Below are 16,782 nucleotides of genomic sequence, written 5' to 3'. Positions count from 1 at the left end.
TATAACCGTCACCACTATTTTGAGTCTTCATACCAACAAATATGACAACTTTCAAGGACAGTGGCGAAGAGAGAAGGTGAATGAACTGTTGCCGCATCTGAAGTAGTCCACGTTTACTCACAGCACAGACATCAGTGATGCTGTTGTGAAGGCCAGTTACCTCATTGTCAATGAAATGGGAGTGGCTTCAAAACGAATTAATGAGGGTGATTTTGTAAAAACATGAATCATGAAGACAGTGGAGATTGTGTGTTATGAAAAGCGCCAGGCTTTTGCACATATCGGCCTGAGAAGAAACACGGTTGCAGACAGGATTTCCCATCTATCAGTGGATTTGCAGAGCTAGTTAGAAGACAAAGTAGTCATTTATCATGTTTTCAGTTGCAATTGAGGAGAGCACAGACATGACAGACAAATATGCATTCATCTGAAATGACGCGCTGTGGCGACCCCTAACAGGACAAGCTGAATGGCAAAGAAGAATCACAACTGGCCATTTTCATCCACAGAGTTGAAAACACATTGAGCGTCATCGAAGAGTTCGTGGAGATGGTTTCAATGAAAGCTACAATTACAGCAGTTGATATTTTCACCACAGTCGTCGTAGTGCTGGAAAGGGATGAAGTGGACTGGTCCCGCGCTGTCAGCTTGGCTACAGATGGTGCACCCTCAATGATCGGGAAAAAAGCAGGTGTTGTGACAAAGTTCAGAGAGAAAGTGTAATCTGCAAATGTAGTATGTGATTTTTGGATTTTTCACTGCATTTTACAAAAGGAGGCTTTGTGTTGCAAGTCATTAAAGATGGATAAAGTTATGAAGGTGGTCGTCAAAACTATTAATTTTATCTGATCCAGAAGCCTGAATCACCGTGATGTTTGACAGCCTTCACATAGAGAAAGATCACGTTTATGGTGCAAGATCACACTGAGGTAAGGTGGTTAAGCCAAGGTGCTGTGCGGAGGAATTTCTTTGATTTACGAGAAGGAATAGGACAGTTTAAGGAAGAAAAGGGCAAACCAGTGTTGAAATTCCATTCCGTAGAATTGATGCAAAACTTTACATTTATGGTGCATGTTACAGAGCACCTGAATAACTTGAACAAATAGCTGCAGGGGTGCAAAAAAGTTATTTAGCATTATGACACCACAGTGTATAAGCTCTTCTTGCACTTGTTTGGGGGACAGACCATTGTTATTTTTTTTATATCTCTATTTTGCCTGAGAAATGACACCCTGATGTAGTTGTGTTCTGCGATATACTTCAGTAAATAACAGAGGTCTCGTGTTTTTGTGTCTTCTCTTTTCTCAGAATTGAAAAAAAATTGAAATGTTTGATGATTAATAGTGGTGATGGGCTCTTACTATTTTGGACTGTATTAACAAAAACAACAAAAAATACAATCGCAAAGTTGTTGTTTTTAACTTATAAAATAGATAACTTGGTAAATGTAGACCATGATTTCACCAGTCTGGCCTACTTGGTAATACATTTTCTATCTTGTCCATGTGGCTCCTGGGTTAGAACAAGTTTGACATCCCTGGTTAAAACCATATACAGTGAATATTTGGTTCTGGAAGATCCCCATTCTCGATCAAATCAGTTTTCGAACTAAAATTTCAAGATTTTTTTTGCTTGTTTTCAAACAAAAATCCAATACTCAAACGCCCCGAAAAAAACAGAACCAACATAACGCACGTGGCTTGACCAGCTGACCCACGACATGCTTTGTTATTGTGAATTCCATCGCCCCTGAAAAAACCCGGAAATAACATAACGCGCGCGGGCTGACCAGCTGACCCACAATGCGCTTTGTTATTGTGTATAACGCAGCCTCTCTATGCAGACGTGTCCCGGTAGCTACATTTACGGACTGTTTTTTCTTCCTCTTCCATCTTCCAATCATGGATCCAAAAAAGTGACGCTATATAAGTTCTTTTGGAAAAGAAAAGAACTTCCAGGGGGCAAGTCACCCCCACCGAAGAGATTTGATAAATGACAGTTTTGCATTGCTTCTTTCTTGTGAACTTTAATGATGCTCTGTTCCGTTACCATTTCTGCATTTTTGCTTTGTTTCAAAGATTTTGTTAACTTGAGTTACAAATTAATGTTTTTGTATGTTACATTTTGTAAAAATGTAAAACTATTTTCTTAACTTTTTTTCCGTCAATATTGCTTGTTTAAAGTTATTCTGCACTTTTTTTTAATTTAAAAAAAAACCTTGGGCTGGGGCCGACTCGCTACAGATACGGCAATGCACTCCCAGCCTCGTCTACTCTACTACTAAAGCATACATTTTAAGCAAAAAATAAATACATTTCTTAAATTATTTTTTCATATAAAGTATTTATAGTGAAGAAAATTAGTATTTGAACACCCTGCTATATTGCAAGTTCTCCCACTTAGAAATCATGGAGGAATGAAGGAAAAAATGAAATTTCCATCGTAGGTGCATGTCCACTGTGAGAGAGACAATCTAAAAAGAAAAATCTGGAAATCACAATGTATGATTTTTTTAAGGATTTATTTGTGTGACACAGCTGCAAATAAGTATTTGAACACCTGTCTATCAGCTAGAATTCTGACCCTCAAAGACCTGTTAGTCCACCTTTAAAAGTCCACCTCCACTCCATGTATTATCCTGAATCAGATGCATCTGTGTGAGGTCGTTAGCTGCATAAAGACACCTGTCCACCCGGTACAATCAGTAAGACTCAAAATTTGTAACATAGCCAAGACCAAAGAGCTGTCCAAAGACACCAGAGACAAAATTGTACAACTCCACACGGCTGGAAAGGCCTACGGAGAAATTGCCAAGCAGCTTGGTGAAAAAAGGTCCACTGTTGGAGCAATCATTAGAAAATGAAAGAAGCTAAACATGACGGTCAATCTCAATCGGAGTGGAGCCCCATGCAAGATATCACCTCGTGGGGTCTCAATGATCGTTAGAATGGTGAGGAATCAGCTCAGGACTACACGACAGGACTTGGTCAATGATCTGAAAAGAGCTGGGACCACCATTTCCAAGGTGACTCTCTGAGACATCATGGTTTGAAATCATGCATGGCACGGAAGGTTCCCCTGCTTAAACCAGCACATGTCAAGGGCCGTCTTTAGTTTGCCAATGACCATTTGGATGATACAGAGGAGTCATTGGAGAATGTTTTGCGATCAGATGAGACCAAAATTGAACTTTTCAGTCATAATTCCACTAAACATGGTTGGAGGAAGACGAATGATGAGTTTCATCCCAAGAACACCATCCCTACTGTGAAGCGTGGGGGTGGTAGCATCATGCTTTGGGGGTGTTTTTCTGCACATGGGACAGGACGACTGCACTGTATTAAGCAGAGGATGACCGCGGCCATGTATTGTGAAATTTTGGGGAACAACCTCTTTCCCTCAGTCAGAGGATTGAAGATGGGTCGTGGCTGGGTCTTTCAACATGACAATGACCCGAAGCACACAGCCAGGAAAACAAAGTGGTGGCTCCGTGAGAAGCATGTCAAAGTTCTGGCATGGCCTAGGCTGTCTCCAGACCCAAACCCAATAGAAAATCTTTGGCGAGAGCTGAAACTCCCTGTTTCTCAGTGACAGCCCAGAAACCTGTCTGATCTCGAGAAGATCTGTGTGGAAGAGTAGGCCAAAATCCCTCCTGGAGTGTGTACAAACCTGGTGAACAACTACAGGAAACGTTTGACCTCTGTAATTGCCAACAAAGGCGACTGTACCATATATTGACATTGGTTTTCTCAGGTGTTCAAATACTTATCTCCAACTGTATCACACTAATAAATCGTTAAAAAAACATACATTGTGATTCATGGAGTTTTCTTTTTAGATTATTTCTCTTACAGTGGACATGCACCTACGATGAAAATTTCAGATCCCTCCATAATTTCTAAGTGGGAGAACTTGCAATATAGCAGGATGTTCAAATACTTATTTTCTTCACTGTAAACTATACATGTATTCGTTTTATGCAGTTTATAGAATAAGAATAAAACTTAAAAAAAAGAGGCTTTAAAAAGCCAATCTTTTAAGTCTGGAATGCTTTATTTCTTTTCCATTAATTGTAATGGAAAATATCGATTCGGATTTCGGACAAATCACTTCTCGAACCATCTTCTGGAATGGATTGTGCCAAAATCCACTCTACCCAAACAACTGGGGAAAGGCTTACAGTTTTTCAAACACAGTATTTGGACAGTATTGTGCGATGAAATAAAATTGACATGTCCCAAAAATGCGAAAAGATCCCCCCTACCCGAATCCCAAAATATCTGCAGATATGTTCATTTGAAACTGGGGAAGCGTAAATATGGAGGAGTCCACTGTAATCAATTTAGAAGATGGTTTGTTTCAGCAATTAATAATGGGGTACTAAAGCATCGTCGTGTGGTCAACTGTCATGTCATAGATTGTTAGGGTTGTAAAATCAAGCATTACCAGGTCATGAGCATTAACGCAAGTGGAAGTGTGTGTAACGGTTCAGACCACTGACTATACGCCGTCTACGCTGTTGCAGCCCGGCTATCCGACGTTCCTACGTGGCATTCATGTTGTGAAGGTCAATGTTCCATTCAAAGCCAATGCATGGACATTGAAATTAAGTCATAACCTGCTCAATTCTCCAATTTTCACAACGTTTGCTTTTTGTTAATGCCAAAGAATGTGCTATCACCACATCTTGTTATAAATATTTTTTTTAAAAAATTTAAAATAAATTTGAGGACAAATTGATTGGGTACGGTTGATTGCGTCGCCACTGTTTTGCAGCAGTCAAAAACCAACTGACAAGGGCATCTGCAAATATTCCACACTGGTTTTACAGTAAGTTGGTTTACTGTTAAAACTAATGCTACGAATGAATGAGTTGGATTGACTTAGTTGTCTTGAAAAAACAAACCTGAAATCATATTTTTTGAATTCAAATGAAAATGAATCAAACTGCATATTTCATTCTGACAAGACCTACAATGCTCACATGTGCCTCCATTTTGACTTACTCAGCATGCACATATGCGCAGTTTTAGAAACGGTTCACGTTAAACAGCATCTCACATAGACTACTTCTCGCGCCCCCAAGACAATAACAGTAGGCGTGCTATGTTGTGAGAAATTCCACAACAGCAGGCATGCTATGCCGTGAGAAGTTCCACAGACAAACACACAAGACAGCTCCAGTAGATGAATTGGCAACACATTGTGGAAGATGACTGACAGAGCGAGCCAGCTACCATTAGCGAGCGGGCATAGTAGAAGCAGAATGTTGCCAGACTGGATTGACAGATTTTCTAGCACAGAGATGACGTAAAACCAACCACGGCCATAATGGGGCGGAAGATCTTGAAGTAAACAGTTTTAAAGTAAATGGTCATTTTACTAACTGCTTTTTTTCCAGAGGGAAAAGTAGTTGCAAAAAAATGGCAGCCAAAATGCTTCAGCATGCTGTCTTTTTGGTGGTGTGACAAAATCTGTAACCCCCACAAAAAATTGTGACCAGGACTTAACCAGGGGGCAACAGAAATTGTAATTGGAGATTTAGATTGAGTCTGAGCTGTACTAAAAACCCATAAAACCAATCACAGATTTCCACTATATAGCAAGGACTTGCACGATAAACACTTAAACACTTCCCAATGATCAACACAGATATCTGTGATATCACATGGGAGGAGGGCGCAAACGATGAAACCGCGATCTACAATATAGTGGTGTAACACAGATAAAGGTAAAGGACAAATGTGTGTTCAGCTATTGGTCAATTGATGTGATAAAAAGGGCTAACACTCAATATTTCAACATTATTAAAAATGAAGACAATTTTTAATTTTGGTCTAGATTTTTGCAAGAAACAGAAGTAGATCCACATGATTTGCATTAGTAGCCACATAATGTTACAGTATATGGTGCGCCAGGTCTGGCCTCCGGGCCATGAGTTTGACACCTGTCCTGCAGAGGCACATTATCACTGAAATTTTGGTGTGTTTAGAATTGGTTAATATGAGTTTTTACAATCTCACCTTTCTTCCCACATATACAGGGATGCCAATAACCATTGCAGGGATAGCGATGCCAGTGATCAGTGCAATGCCAAGAGGCGCACCGACAAGTGTTCCCAATTGCCAAAGAATCTTCTTTTTCCTACTCCATGGCTTCTTCCCCCAAAAGATACAGCCTGACGGACTGGGAAAACGGTAGATGAGGAGGGGGGGGGGGAATTACTCTTTCACTGTCAGTCAGAAACAGGTGGGTCTTGGGTATTATTTAGTGTAAAAGCCAGACTTGGAATTTCAACATGGACCAAAAAATTGTATCTGGTTCTTTAATTTGGATGAAATTGTTCCATTTTGCTAACATTGTATCCAACTGAAAATGCATTTCTTTTTGTTCTTCACTTGTGAAGGTCAAATACGAGAAAAAGCTCTCGTTATGCTAGAGGAGTCGTGAAAGAACCTTTCTACCTAATTTGGCCAATGATATTTGAAACTCAATTTTAAAAAATAGAAAGGGGAAGTTGAAAACAAACAGATAACGTATAAGCATCCAGGGGAGGAGCCAGAGGTGGCTGGGGTGGCTGTGACCACGCAAGACAAAGTCGGCCATCCTAATGGCCACCCCCGTTGGGTGTTTTTTTTTTTGTTTTGCAAATGTTTTCAAAAGAATAAAAAAACGCCAAGGAAAAAAGGTAACAATCCAACTTGCACCCCATGTATTTTCGAACATTTTATATAGACGGCACAGTAAGCGAGTGCTTAGCACAAATGCCTTACAGTTTTGAGAACCCATGTTCAAATACAGCCCTCCCAGTGTGGCGTTTGCATGTTCTCCCCATGCCTGTGTGGGTTTTCAACAGGTCAAAAGAAGACTAAATTACTCTCAGGTGTGTGAATGAATGATTGTCTGGGGCAATCTCGCCTAGACTCAGCTCAGATAGGCTCAAGCACTTGCGGCCTTTGTGAGGATAAGCAGCTCGGAAAGTGGATGGATATTTTAAATAGAAAACAAAAACTGAAAAATGTAAAAATAAGAAATATCTAGACGACAAGTACAACCCCAATTTCTTGTGTACAAAACACTCTCGAATTAAATGTGCAACCAGAAATTTAATGCAAGAAATAAAGAAGTCTTCCATGTACAATGCATACCTAAAACTTTTTATATATTCTGATATTTCATGATTTGCAAAAGTGTTCCTCAAAGAAAAAAATGTTGAGCTCTGCATGTGTGCATCTGTTGCTGAAGTACTGCGGCAAATCATTCTCCACGAAATGTATGAGTTCTGTCTTGGTGCTCGCGAATCAGAAGAAGAGTCGGGTGGGTTATGGTTTCTTTAATACAATGGACACGAGACTTTTCCCAAATTCTCGACATTTTCATTGTTGTAATAACACCCCATGTGCCACTTGTGACTCCCCAAGCCATAGGTCGAATGACTTTGATCCAAACAACTGATATTTTAAAGAAAGTTAACTATTTACTGTTTGGTATCCCGTGAGGTCACAAGCTGGTGTGCTCGATTGTTGCAACATAGATTAAAGGTCAAGGGAAATTCCCACTGAGAACTCTGATTAATAGTCCATACAATATTTGAAAGACTTTTATGAAACAAACCCAGCTATAGGTTTGAACGAACATAACTAGCATACTTAGTTAAAAAGTTAAAATTGCTCGAGATGTCATTATGTCAACATTCCCAACAGAAAAGGGGAAACTCAAACTTAATTTTTCTGAAGTTCAAGACTTTATGTGAATGTATAACTTTATTTATTTGCGCTTATTGTGAAATGCATCTCTAATTTTATTTAGTAAGAATTGTGCTCATATAGGGCAGCACGGTGAATCAGCTGGAAAGCCTTGGCCTCACAGTTCTGAGGTCCCGGGTTCAATCCCGGACCCGCCTGTGTGGAGTTTGCATGTTCTCCCCGTGCCTGCGTGGGTTTTCTCTGGGTACTCTGGTTTTCTCCCACATTCCAAAAATATGCAATATTAATTGGACACTCTAAATTGTCTCTAGGTGTGATTGTGTGTGCGGCTGTTTGTCTCAATGTGCCCTGTGATTGGCTGGCAACCAGTTCAGCTCCAGCACTCGCTGCAACCCTTGTGAGGATAAGCGGCTAAGAAAATAATGGCTGGATAGATGGGTGGATGTGCTCATATGTTATATTACTAGGGGAGAATTTGTATGACATAAGTGGCTTGAAGATAAAGCCAATGTCTTGGAGTGGCCATCACAAAGCCCTGATCTGAATCCCATCGAAAGTTTGTGGGCAGATCTGAAAAGGTTCTCCTGGGGGTGTGGCAGTGGCAGGGGGTTGGCATTGGATTTCTGTGGCCTCTGCTAGGTTGCTAGTTTCGGGGAGCCTTGGTGGGCCCGGCAGACCACCTTGGGTTCCTCAGTGTGGGACGTGTCATGTACACTAGGTTGCGCTCCTGTGGACCCCTGGGCCCTATCCCACACTTCGATAGGTTGGGTGGGTTAGCCTTCGTGTTACAGGCACAGCAATTACAGGACATTTCTGTCAGTCTTTGTGCATTTAAACGGTGTCAATTCATTAGATGTGTCTACAGGCACACTTTCCTGGGACTCTTTCACTTGGTGAAATGTATGGCGCCAAACAATTAATGAATATGCAAACTGGTTGTGTTTCCCCTCACCTATACTTTCGTCCAATAGACTGATAATTCACTCAGTCAATTCAGTTGTGCAGCATTGTTCATGACCCTTGTCCAGCATTCTTCTTCTCCTGTCCTATTTTGTCCTGTCCTTCCCTCACAGGGTGTAGTGCTACAATCCCATGCAACACTCATATTCAATGTTCCATGGCTATGGATATATAAAATTATTTACTTGTCTTATCCAGTTTACAAATGGTGCTTTGTCATGTTCGACGATTCTGATTCGCAATCAACTTCAATTATAATACAAGGAAACCGCAGCGTAAGCTAAAAACTCCACTGTGACATAATAAAACTGTTGTGGCGTAAATGGGATAGAGATCCTCCTTTCTGATTGACCTAACAGCCAAACAGGACAGAAAGAAAGAAAATGCAGTCAAACCTGTAAATGTGTGATGTCTTGTAAGAAAAGACTTGTGAAAATCTCCCAAAAGTGAACCAGCATCCCAAACGGATGAGGACTGACCTTTAGAGTTACCCTGTACAATGTGAGGTCATGGGAGTTCACCCAACCAGTCTGCGTGTGTTTTTTTTAACTTAGAGAAGGTGTTTGACCATGTCTCTCAGGGAATACTGTGGAAGTGTGCTCCATGAATATGGGGTACCTGGACTCCAGAATAAGGGCAGTTTGGTCCCGATATGACCGGTGTCAGAGTTTGGGTCGCATTGCTGGCAATAAGTGGAATACACGCGGTACCACGGGAGAAAATGACCGTTCGCATTTAGATATATGGATAGACTAGTCTGTTAGAACTTAGATCAAGTCAAAGTAAATCACAATTTCATATTTATTACAGTTAGATACTGAAACATTACCTGCATTATATCCCAGAAATGTTTTAAGTGTAACTGAATTTCCTTTGACAAGGCACATGATGTTGAAGACTCTCGACGTAAATGCAGTCACAGTACATGAAGCTGCTCGGAACATGTGCTTTTGGCATCAATTCAGAACATGCTCAGTGCTGTTCACTTGCATTCCCTGTTCCCGGGTGAATACTAATAGTTTAGGATCAAGCTTCTTTTGTTACCAACGTTTATGAAATAAACACGTAAATTAATGTCAAGACCAACATTCCCTCTAATTTTGTGTTTTGTGTCTGAGCAAACACACTAATCCCGTGAGCACCCCCTTTGAGCAACATTAAACTTATGCACTGTGGTCACATCAGAGTCTAAACCAAACTAACTAAACCAAGCCAACTATGAACTATAAATTTGAAAGGTCGCTTGCAACTTTGTGTCATTTTTTTTCAACCCACAATGATATCCTTGTCTGTTTTTTTTTTTTTTTTTTTGGTGTAAAACTGAATTTTTGCTTGCAGAATATCCTTAGCAATGCATCTTGAAAGGTGAATGATGCTCCCAAACAGTTTTAAGGTTAATGTTATGTTGCCTCCTATATTCAAAATACTGAATTAGCTTTTTGTGGACTGTATTGTCTGTGCTTTCATCCTCAATCAGCCTGTAAATCTATGTATTTCTACTCGTAACAAATTTTACGCGTGTGACTTTTCGTGCTTGATTGTGCAGATTTGCGAGTGCGATGGCAAGCAGGTTCAATCGCACCCGTCAAATCACAGTGACTGCCGTTATGAATCGGTGGAGAGAATACTTCAAAAAACTCAATTCCACGGACACATCTTCCCATGAAGTGTCCGAAGTCTCTGAGACAGGCTCTTCTATCTTCTTCTTCTATCTTCTATCTTTGAGGTCACCGAAGCTTCTCGTTGGAAAGGGGGTGGTTGAGAGTCACGCGGAGTTCCTAAAGTCTCTGGATCTTGCAGGGTTGTCCTGGTTGACACACCTCTGCAACATCGTGTGGACAACAGGGACAGTGCCACTGGATTGCCAGACAGGGGTGGTAGTCCCCCCTTTTTAAGAAGAGGGACCTGGAGGGTCCAACTACAGGAGGATCACACTCCGAAGCCTCCTCGGTAAGGTCGACTCAGGGATCGTGGAGAAGAAGGTTCGTAGAGCATCTGAGATTCAGGAGGAGCAGTGTGGTTTTCCCCCTGGCCATGCAACAGTGGACCAGCTTGTCATGCTTGGCACAGTTCTCGAGGGTGCATGGGAGTTTGCTCAACCAGTCCATATGTGTTTTGTGGACTTGAAGAAGTCGTTAGACCCATCAACCTTGGAATCTTTTGAGGGGTGTTTTGGGAGTATGGTGTACGACCAGTGTTAGAGTTTGGTCCGCTGTGCCGGAAGTAAATCAGACTCATTTCCAGTAAGGGTTGGACTCTGTCAAAGCTGCCCTTCATTATCAATTCTGTACATAACTTTTATGGTCAGAATTTCTAGGCGCAGCCAAGGCGTAGAGGATGTCTAGTTTGGTGATCTCAGTATTGCATGTTTTCTTTTTGCAGATGACTTGGTTCTATTGGGTTCATCAGATCGTGATCTCCAACTCTCACGGGAGCAGTTCGCAGCAGAGCGTGAAGCGGCTGGGATGAGAATCAACACCTCTAAATCTGAGACCATGGTCCTCAGTCAGAAAAAGGCAGCGTGGCCTCTTCGGGTCTGGGATGAGATCCTTCCCAAAGTGGAGGAGTTCAATTATCCTGGGGTCTGGTTTACGAGTGAGGGAAGCATGGGACACAAGTGAATCAGTGCAGCGTCTGCAGTAATGCAGAATTTGAATCAGATAGTTGTGGTGAAGAAGGAGCTAAGCCAAAAGGCAAAGCTCTCTCTTTACCAGGCGATCTAGATTGTTACCCTCACCTACGGTCATGAGCTGTGGGTCGTGATGGAAAGAACAAGATCCCTGATACAAGTGAACAAAATGAGTTTCGTCTGCAGGCGGACCGGGCTCTCCCTTAGAGATAGGGTGAGAAACTCAGTCATCCGGGAGGGGCTCAAAGCAGAGCCGCTGTTCCTCTGCATTGAGAGGAGTCTGATTAGGTGACTCAGGTATCTGTCTCCAGGATGCCTCCCTGGTGAGGTGTTCAGGGCATGTACCACTGGGAGGAAAGCCCCGGGAATGACCCAGGGTACATTGGAGCGACTACATCTCTCAGCTTGCCATGGAAAGCCTCAGGATCTTCACGGAAGACCTGGAAGAAATGGCTGTGGAGAGGAGTCTTGGCTTCCATGCAAAAGCTTCTGCTCCCGTGACCCGACCTTGGATGAGTGGAAGAAAACGGTTGCGTGGATGAATGCAAATAAGTTCTTCGGCCCTGAGGTAGCAAAGCACGCCCATACCCAAATGCTTCACTTGGGGTAAGGTTTTGATGTTGGGGTGCTATCATTTTTCCTAAACACATGGAATTGTGTCCACTATTCATCCATTAGCTGAGCTTCTTATCCCCATAAGGGTCAAGGGAGTGCTGGAGCCTATCCCAGCTATCTTTAGGCAGGAGGCAGGGTAGTCCCTGAATTGGTTGCAAGGCAATAGCACTGCACACAAAACACCAACCTCAAACAATACAACTTTAGTTTCATCAGTCTACAGAATATTTTGCCAGTTGTGCTGTGGAACATCCAAGTGCTCTTTAATAAATGCCAAATGTACAGCATGTTTTGTTAAATACCAAATGATTTTTTAAAAGTCTTCAGTTGACACTCCAAGAAAGTTCTTTTTTTACCCTACTGAGCATTCTGTGCTGTGCTCTTGCAGTCGTTTTTGTCAGATGGCCACTCTTGGAAGAGAAGTAACTGTGCTGAACTTTCTCCATTTTTATGCTACATACCCACCGAAAGCAAATGATCACGTCGTCGCGTGTCCTTCGCTTGAGTCTCTGTCACGTCATCTGCATCATTCACACTGCCCCGCACAGTTTCGCATCCATCTGCGCGAACTGCATTGACTTCCTATGAAATCAGCCTGCATCAAGCAACCAAAATGCATCCGGTAGGTATGCTGCAATAGACAATGGCTCTAACTCTGTATTGATGAACAACAAGACTTTTAGAGATTCATTCGTAACCTTTTCAAGCTTTATAAAAGTCAAAAATTCTTAATCGCAGGTCTTCTGAGAGCTTTGTTGAATGAGACATACTGAAATACACATCTGGCAATGCCTTTTGACAAGAGACAATTCTAAACTGGTGTATGTTTTCTTGTGGCCAGAGCATCTTAAAGTCACCTCCAGTCTTGACTCATTGATTTGACTCCAGATTGGCTCACACATGACTGATTAGCTCTACAGAAATCTGTAACTCAGAGGTTCACTTAAATGTACTGTTTCCTCTCTATCCTGCTGAATGTTTATTTTCAATAAAAAATATGAAAACATAATAGTTTGTGTGGTATTAGTTTAAGAATTATTTTTGTGATTTATTATAAGACCATGTATTATGACCAAATCAATGGAGAAATATAATACATTCCAGAGGGTTCAGACCTCCCACTCTTTGATATTTGTCCAAGAATTTAGGTTTGGGTTTGGGATGCTGACATTATCGTCGTAACATGATGCCATTCAGCTCGTAATGATTTTGTAAGGTTTTGTGTTTGTGTGTTGATTGAGTGAGTTAACCTGTTACTCCACTCTCTTGGCTGGAGCTGAAGGATGATGAGCAAACTGTCATCAGACGAAGGCTTTGGGATCTCTGCTGCCGTGCTGCATCACAGGTTTGGATGGGGCGCCACAGCTGCTTACAAAGGCAACAGAACTCGGTACCACAAATCTCCCTCCCACAAGTGATTTTGGGGCAGCTAGCACAACCAAAGGCAATAACTGCATACCTAGCGGAAAACAAAAAGAACACATTTGGGACATGATAGAATTAATAGAACTTAACAAAGGTTATATCGGAAGGTGGTCACAGTAGCTGTTTTTTTTTTTTTTTCATGTGCACTCTATGAAAAGTTCATCATGAGATGATGGGAGAAAAAAATATTAAGAGGCAAAGCAAACAGAGAAGCTCGGGAGATATGGAAGATCACTATTGGAAAAATACTTGACTTGGTGGTGCATGACACCTTACTGAGAATTATTATGCTTAGTCTTTCTCATGCAAATATTTTGAAGGCTGTAATTTATATTGATATTGAAATGTGTTTCATAGATTGTCACAGTGTGATTATGTACCAAGGCAAAAAAAGAGTTACACGGGTAATTGATAATGGTTAAGTCATTGACCCATTTTCAGTGCAATTGAGCACACTTTTTCAGCAACGTAAGACAAAAGCAAAAGCCGTAAGACCCACAAAGACACAAAGAAAAAGCAACAAAATGTAGCTCTGCACAAGTATCTCTAATGAGGAAACAAGTAACAGGCAACCATGAACTTTAAAGGACATTCACCCACGTAGTCACGGAAAAATCTGGATGCATTGGTTGTGCACTCTGTATGCATGGTTGGAAACAGGTGAAAAAGTGGTTGGAGACCGCAGTATTTAAAAATGTTTTCAAATTTTACTGAGTTCTGATGGTATTCATCATGGAAAATTTGAAAGAGCAACAGAATCTCAAAATAAATTTTGAAATAATGTAATTGGAAATGTTCACTCAAAAAGTTGACATTGAGATACAGAAGAGAAATCTACCTTTCCAATACTTTTGAGGAACCCACTAACCACATAAAAGCCATATTGTGTTTGATTTAAATTATCCAAAGGGTGGCAATAAGATGCATGTGCTGATGTTGTGGAAGATTCCATTCAAAAGTGGGAAGGCAAACCCAAAAATCTGCTCTGGAAGAGGCCAGTGTGATTAGATGCTGAAGTAATCTAAATGTAAGGTTAAAATGAAACAATATTTTGTAATAGGTGATATGGGTTAAATCCTTTATAGAACATGACCATTCCTTATAATACCCTAGGGTTTGGGCATGTGCAGATCCCTCCCGCGTGTAGAAGAAGACGCTACCTAAAACACACAGAAAAAGAAGAAAACAAAGCTACGTCCAGCATACAAGAAGATAACACTAGTCAAAGTAGGCGTCCGGGAGGATTTTTTTCACCTGTACAATTTCACCTTGTTTTGGACAGTATGAGGGCTCATATAACAGATTTTGAAATCGCCACACCGAGGTGAGTTTGAGGCTTGGTTGAGCACCGATGATACAGCTTTCAAAAAAACTGGTGCATGGGAAGATCATCCTTTTCCAAGGTCTGCCAGTGGATTGAGTGAAGCAGTTTGAAAGAATCTACTATCACCAACGGATTTCATATTTCTGGACTGCTACATGAGGAGAACAGCGCAACTTCAGCGGTAACTCGAGATGGAAATGACTGACAGCAACAGAGAGACTGAAATGCTGTGTGGCAGACTTTCTGAGGCTCTTCAACTCCGATATTGACGATGACTTTAGTGGTTTTAGTGAACAGGAGCAGAATAAATAAAAACAATGACTTTTCTGATGTGTTTGAGCCTTTTTACTGCCATGTTAGTCACCCTTGGAAACAAGGTATGTAAATACGCATTTACAGTCATTCTCTGTGTATCTCTAATTTCACAATGTATTGGTACATATATATCAGTGGTATATATTTGCATATACTACTGCCAGAACACGGGCGGCAATATTGCCTGGTTGGCAGCTGGAATCCTCAGTGGACTCCATTAGTAGATCCGTTTTCACATCTGTTTGGCGTGACTAATACGGTTGGCACCAGTTTGAGCATGAGCAAACCTGTTGTAGTAGAATTATTGTTTTATCATGGATTTATTTCTATTAGACTTGCTCTGAATTATTCTCTTTGCGAGTGGTGAGTTGACCCAGAGTGTGACCCAGCAACGCCTGGAAGACTATGCCCACTGCTGACCTCAAGCAGATACTCCCGAACACTGGGAGGCGATGTCTCCCTTCTAACCTCAAGTGGCTACACCTGAACACCATAAACGTGTCTTAAAGGAAGACTCTCCCCAAAATTCATATGTACAATAAAATCTCCAATGTGAAGTAATATTATTATTACATATATTGTGGACATTAATTGAAAAAAAACATTGAAAATAAAGAATATTTTTGAAATCCAATCTAAATCTGGATATGTGCCAGCTTTCACAGCCAAACACGGAAGAAACATCCTTGACTTCGCCCCTGACGTCGCCGGTGCTTAGCATTACAGAGCATTCATTCTAGCTAAGCCAAGATGCTGACGTGTTGTGCAACAAAACTGAGAAAACGCACTCAAATTTCTCCTTCTTTAACCTCCCATGAAGTTAACCTGACGGGATAAAGCTGTGGCTGTCACAGTTGAGACTCGTTCACCAGCAGGGGAAATTTGGACACTTCTAATCATTACTAGTTATTAGCTGCTTAGTTATAGCCTCTTGTGCTAATACTGTGTAAACAACAACATATTTTATGAGGCGGCACAGTGGCGCAGCTGTTCAGTCCCGGACTTCCGAGTGTGGGGTTTGCATGTTCTCCCCGTGTCTGGATGTGTGTAAACGTGCCTCCTGCCTATTGACAGCTGGGATAGGCTCCAGCATTCTTGCGACAATCGTGCAGCTAAGAAAATGGATGGATGGATATATACGTGTAAGCACACAACACTTCCCGGTTAGTATTTACGGCGATGCCCGCATCCAGTCGAACCCGTCCTCTTCATGAGAAAATTAAACATCTCTCTTGTCCCTAATTATGTGCATATTCGTCCAGCGGTTAGGTGATGTATCTGACATTTCTCTTCTTCTTCTTTTCCTTTCGGCTTGTCCCGTTAGGGGTCGGCACAGCGTGTCATCTTTTGCCATCTTAGCCTATCTCCTGCATCTTCCTCTCTAACCCCAACTGCCCTCATGTCTTCCCTCACCACATCCATAAACCTTATCTTTGGTCTTCCTCTCGCTCTTTTGCCTGGGAGCTCCATCCTCAGCATCCTTCTACCAATATACTCACTCTCTCGCCTCTGAACATGTCCAAACCATCGAAGTCTGCTCTCTCGAATCTTGTCTCCAAAACATCCATCTTTGGCTGTCCCTCTAATGAGCTCATTTCTAATCCTATCCAACCTGGTCACTCCGAGCGAGAACCTCAACATCTTCATTTCTGCCACCTCCAGTTCAGCTTCCTGTTGTTTCTTCGGGGCCACCATCTCTAATCCGTACATCATGGCCGGCCTCACCACTGTTTTGTAAACTTTGCCCTTCATCCTAGCAGAGACTCTTCTGTCACATAACACACCAGACACCTTTCGCCAGCTGTTCC

General features: G+C 41.6%; 1 pseudogene; it reads right to left on the bottom strand.

Annotated features, from left to right (window-relative positions):
- LOC133500354 (E3 ubiquitin-protein ligase RNF19A-like) overlaps nucleotides 1–16,782 on the bottom strand; it is a 32,781-nt pseudogene that overhangs the window by 10,177 nt on the left and 5,822 nt on the right.

The sequence above is a fragment of the Syngnathoides biaculeatus genome, chromosome 5, assembly GCF_019802595.1.
Source record: "Syngnathoides biaculeatus isolate LvHL_M chromosome 5, ASM1980259v1, whole genome shotgun sequence".
Taxonomy (NCBI): domain Eukaryota; kingdom Metazoa; phylum Chordata; class Actinopteri; order Syngnathiformes; family Syngnathidae; genus Syngnathoides; species Syngnathoides biaculeatus.
Note: the sequence above shows the minus strand (reverse complement) of the source record. Positions and strands in the feature narration are given on the sequence as shown.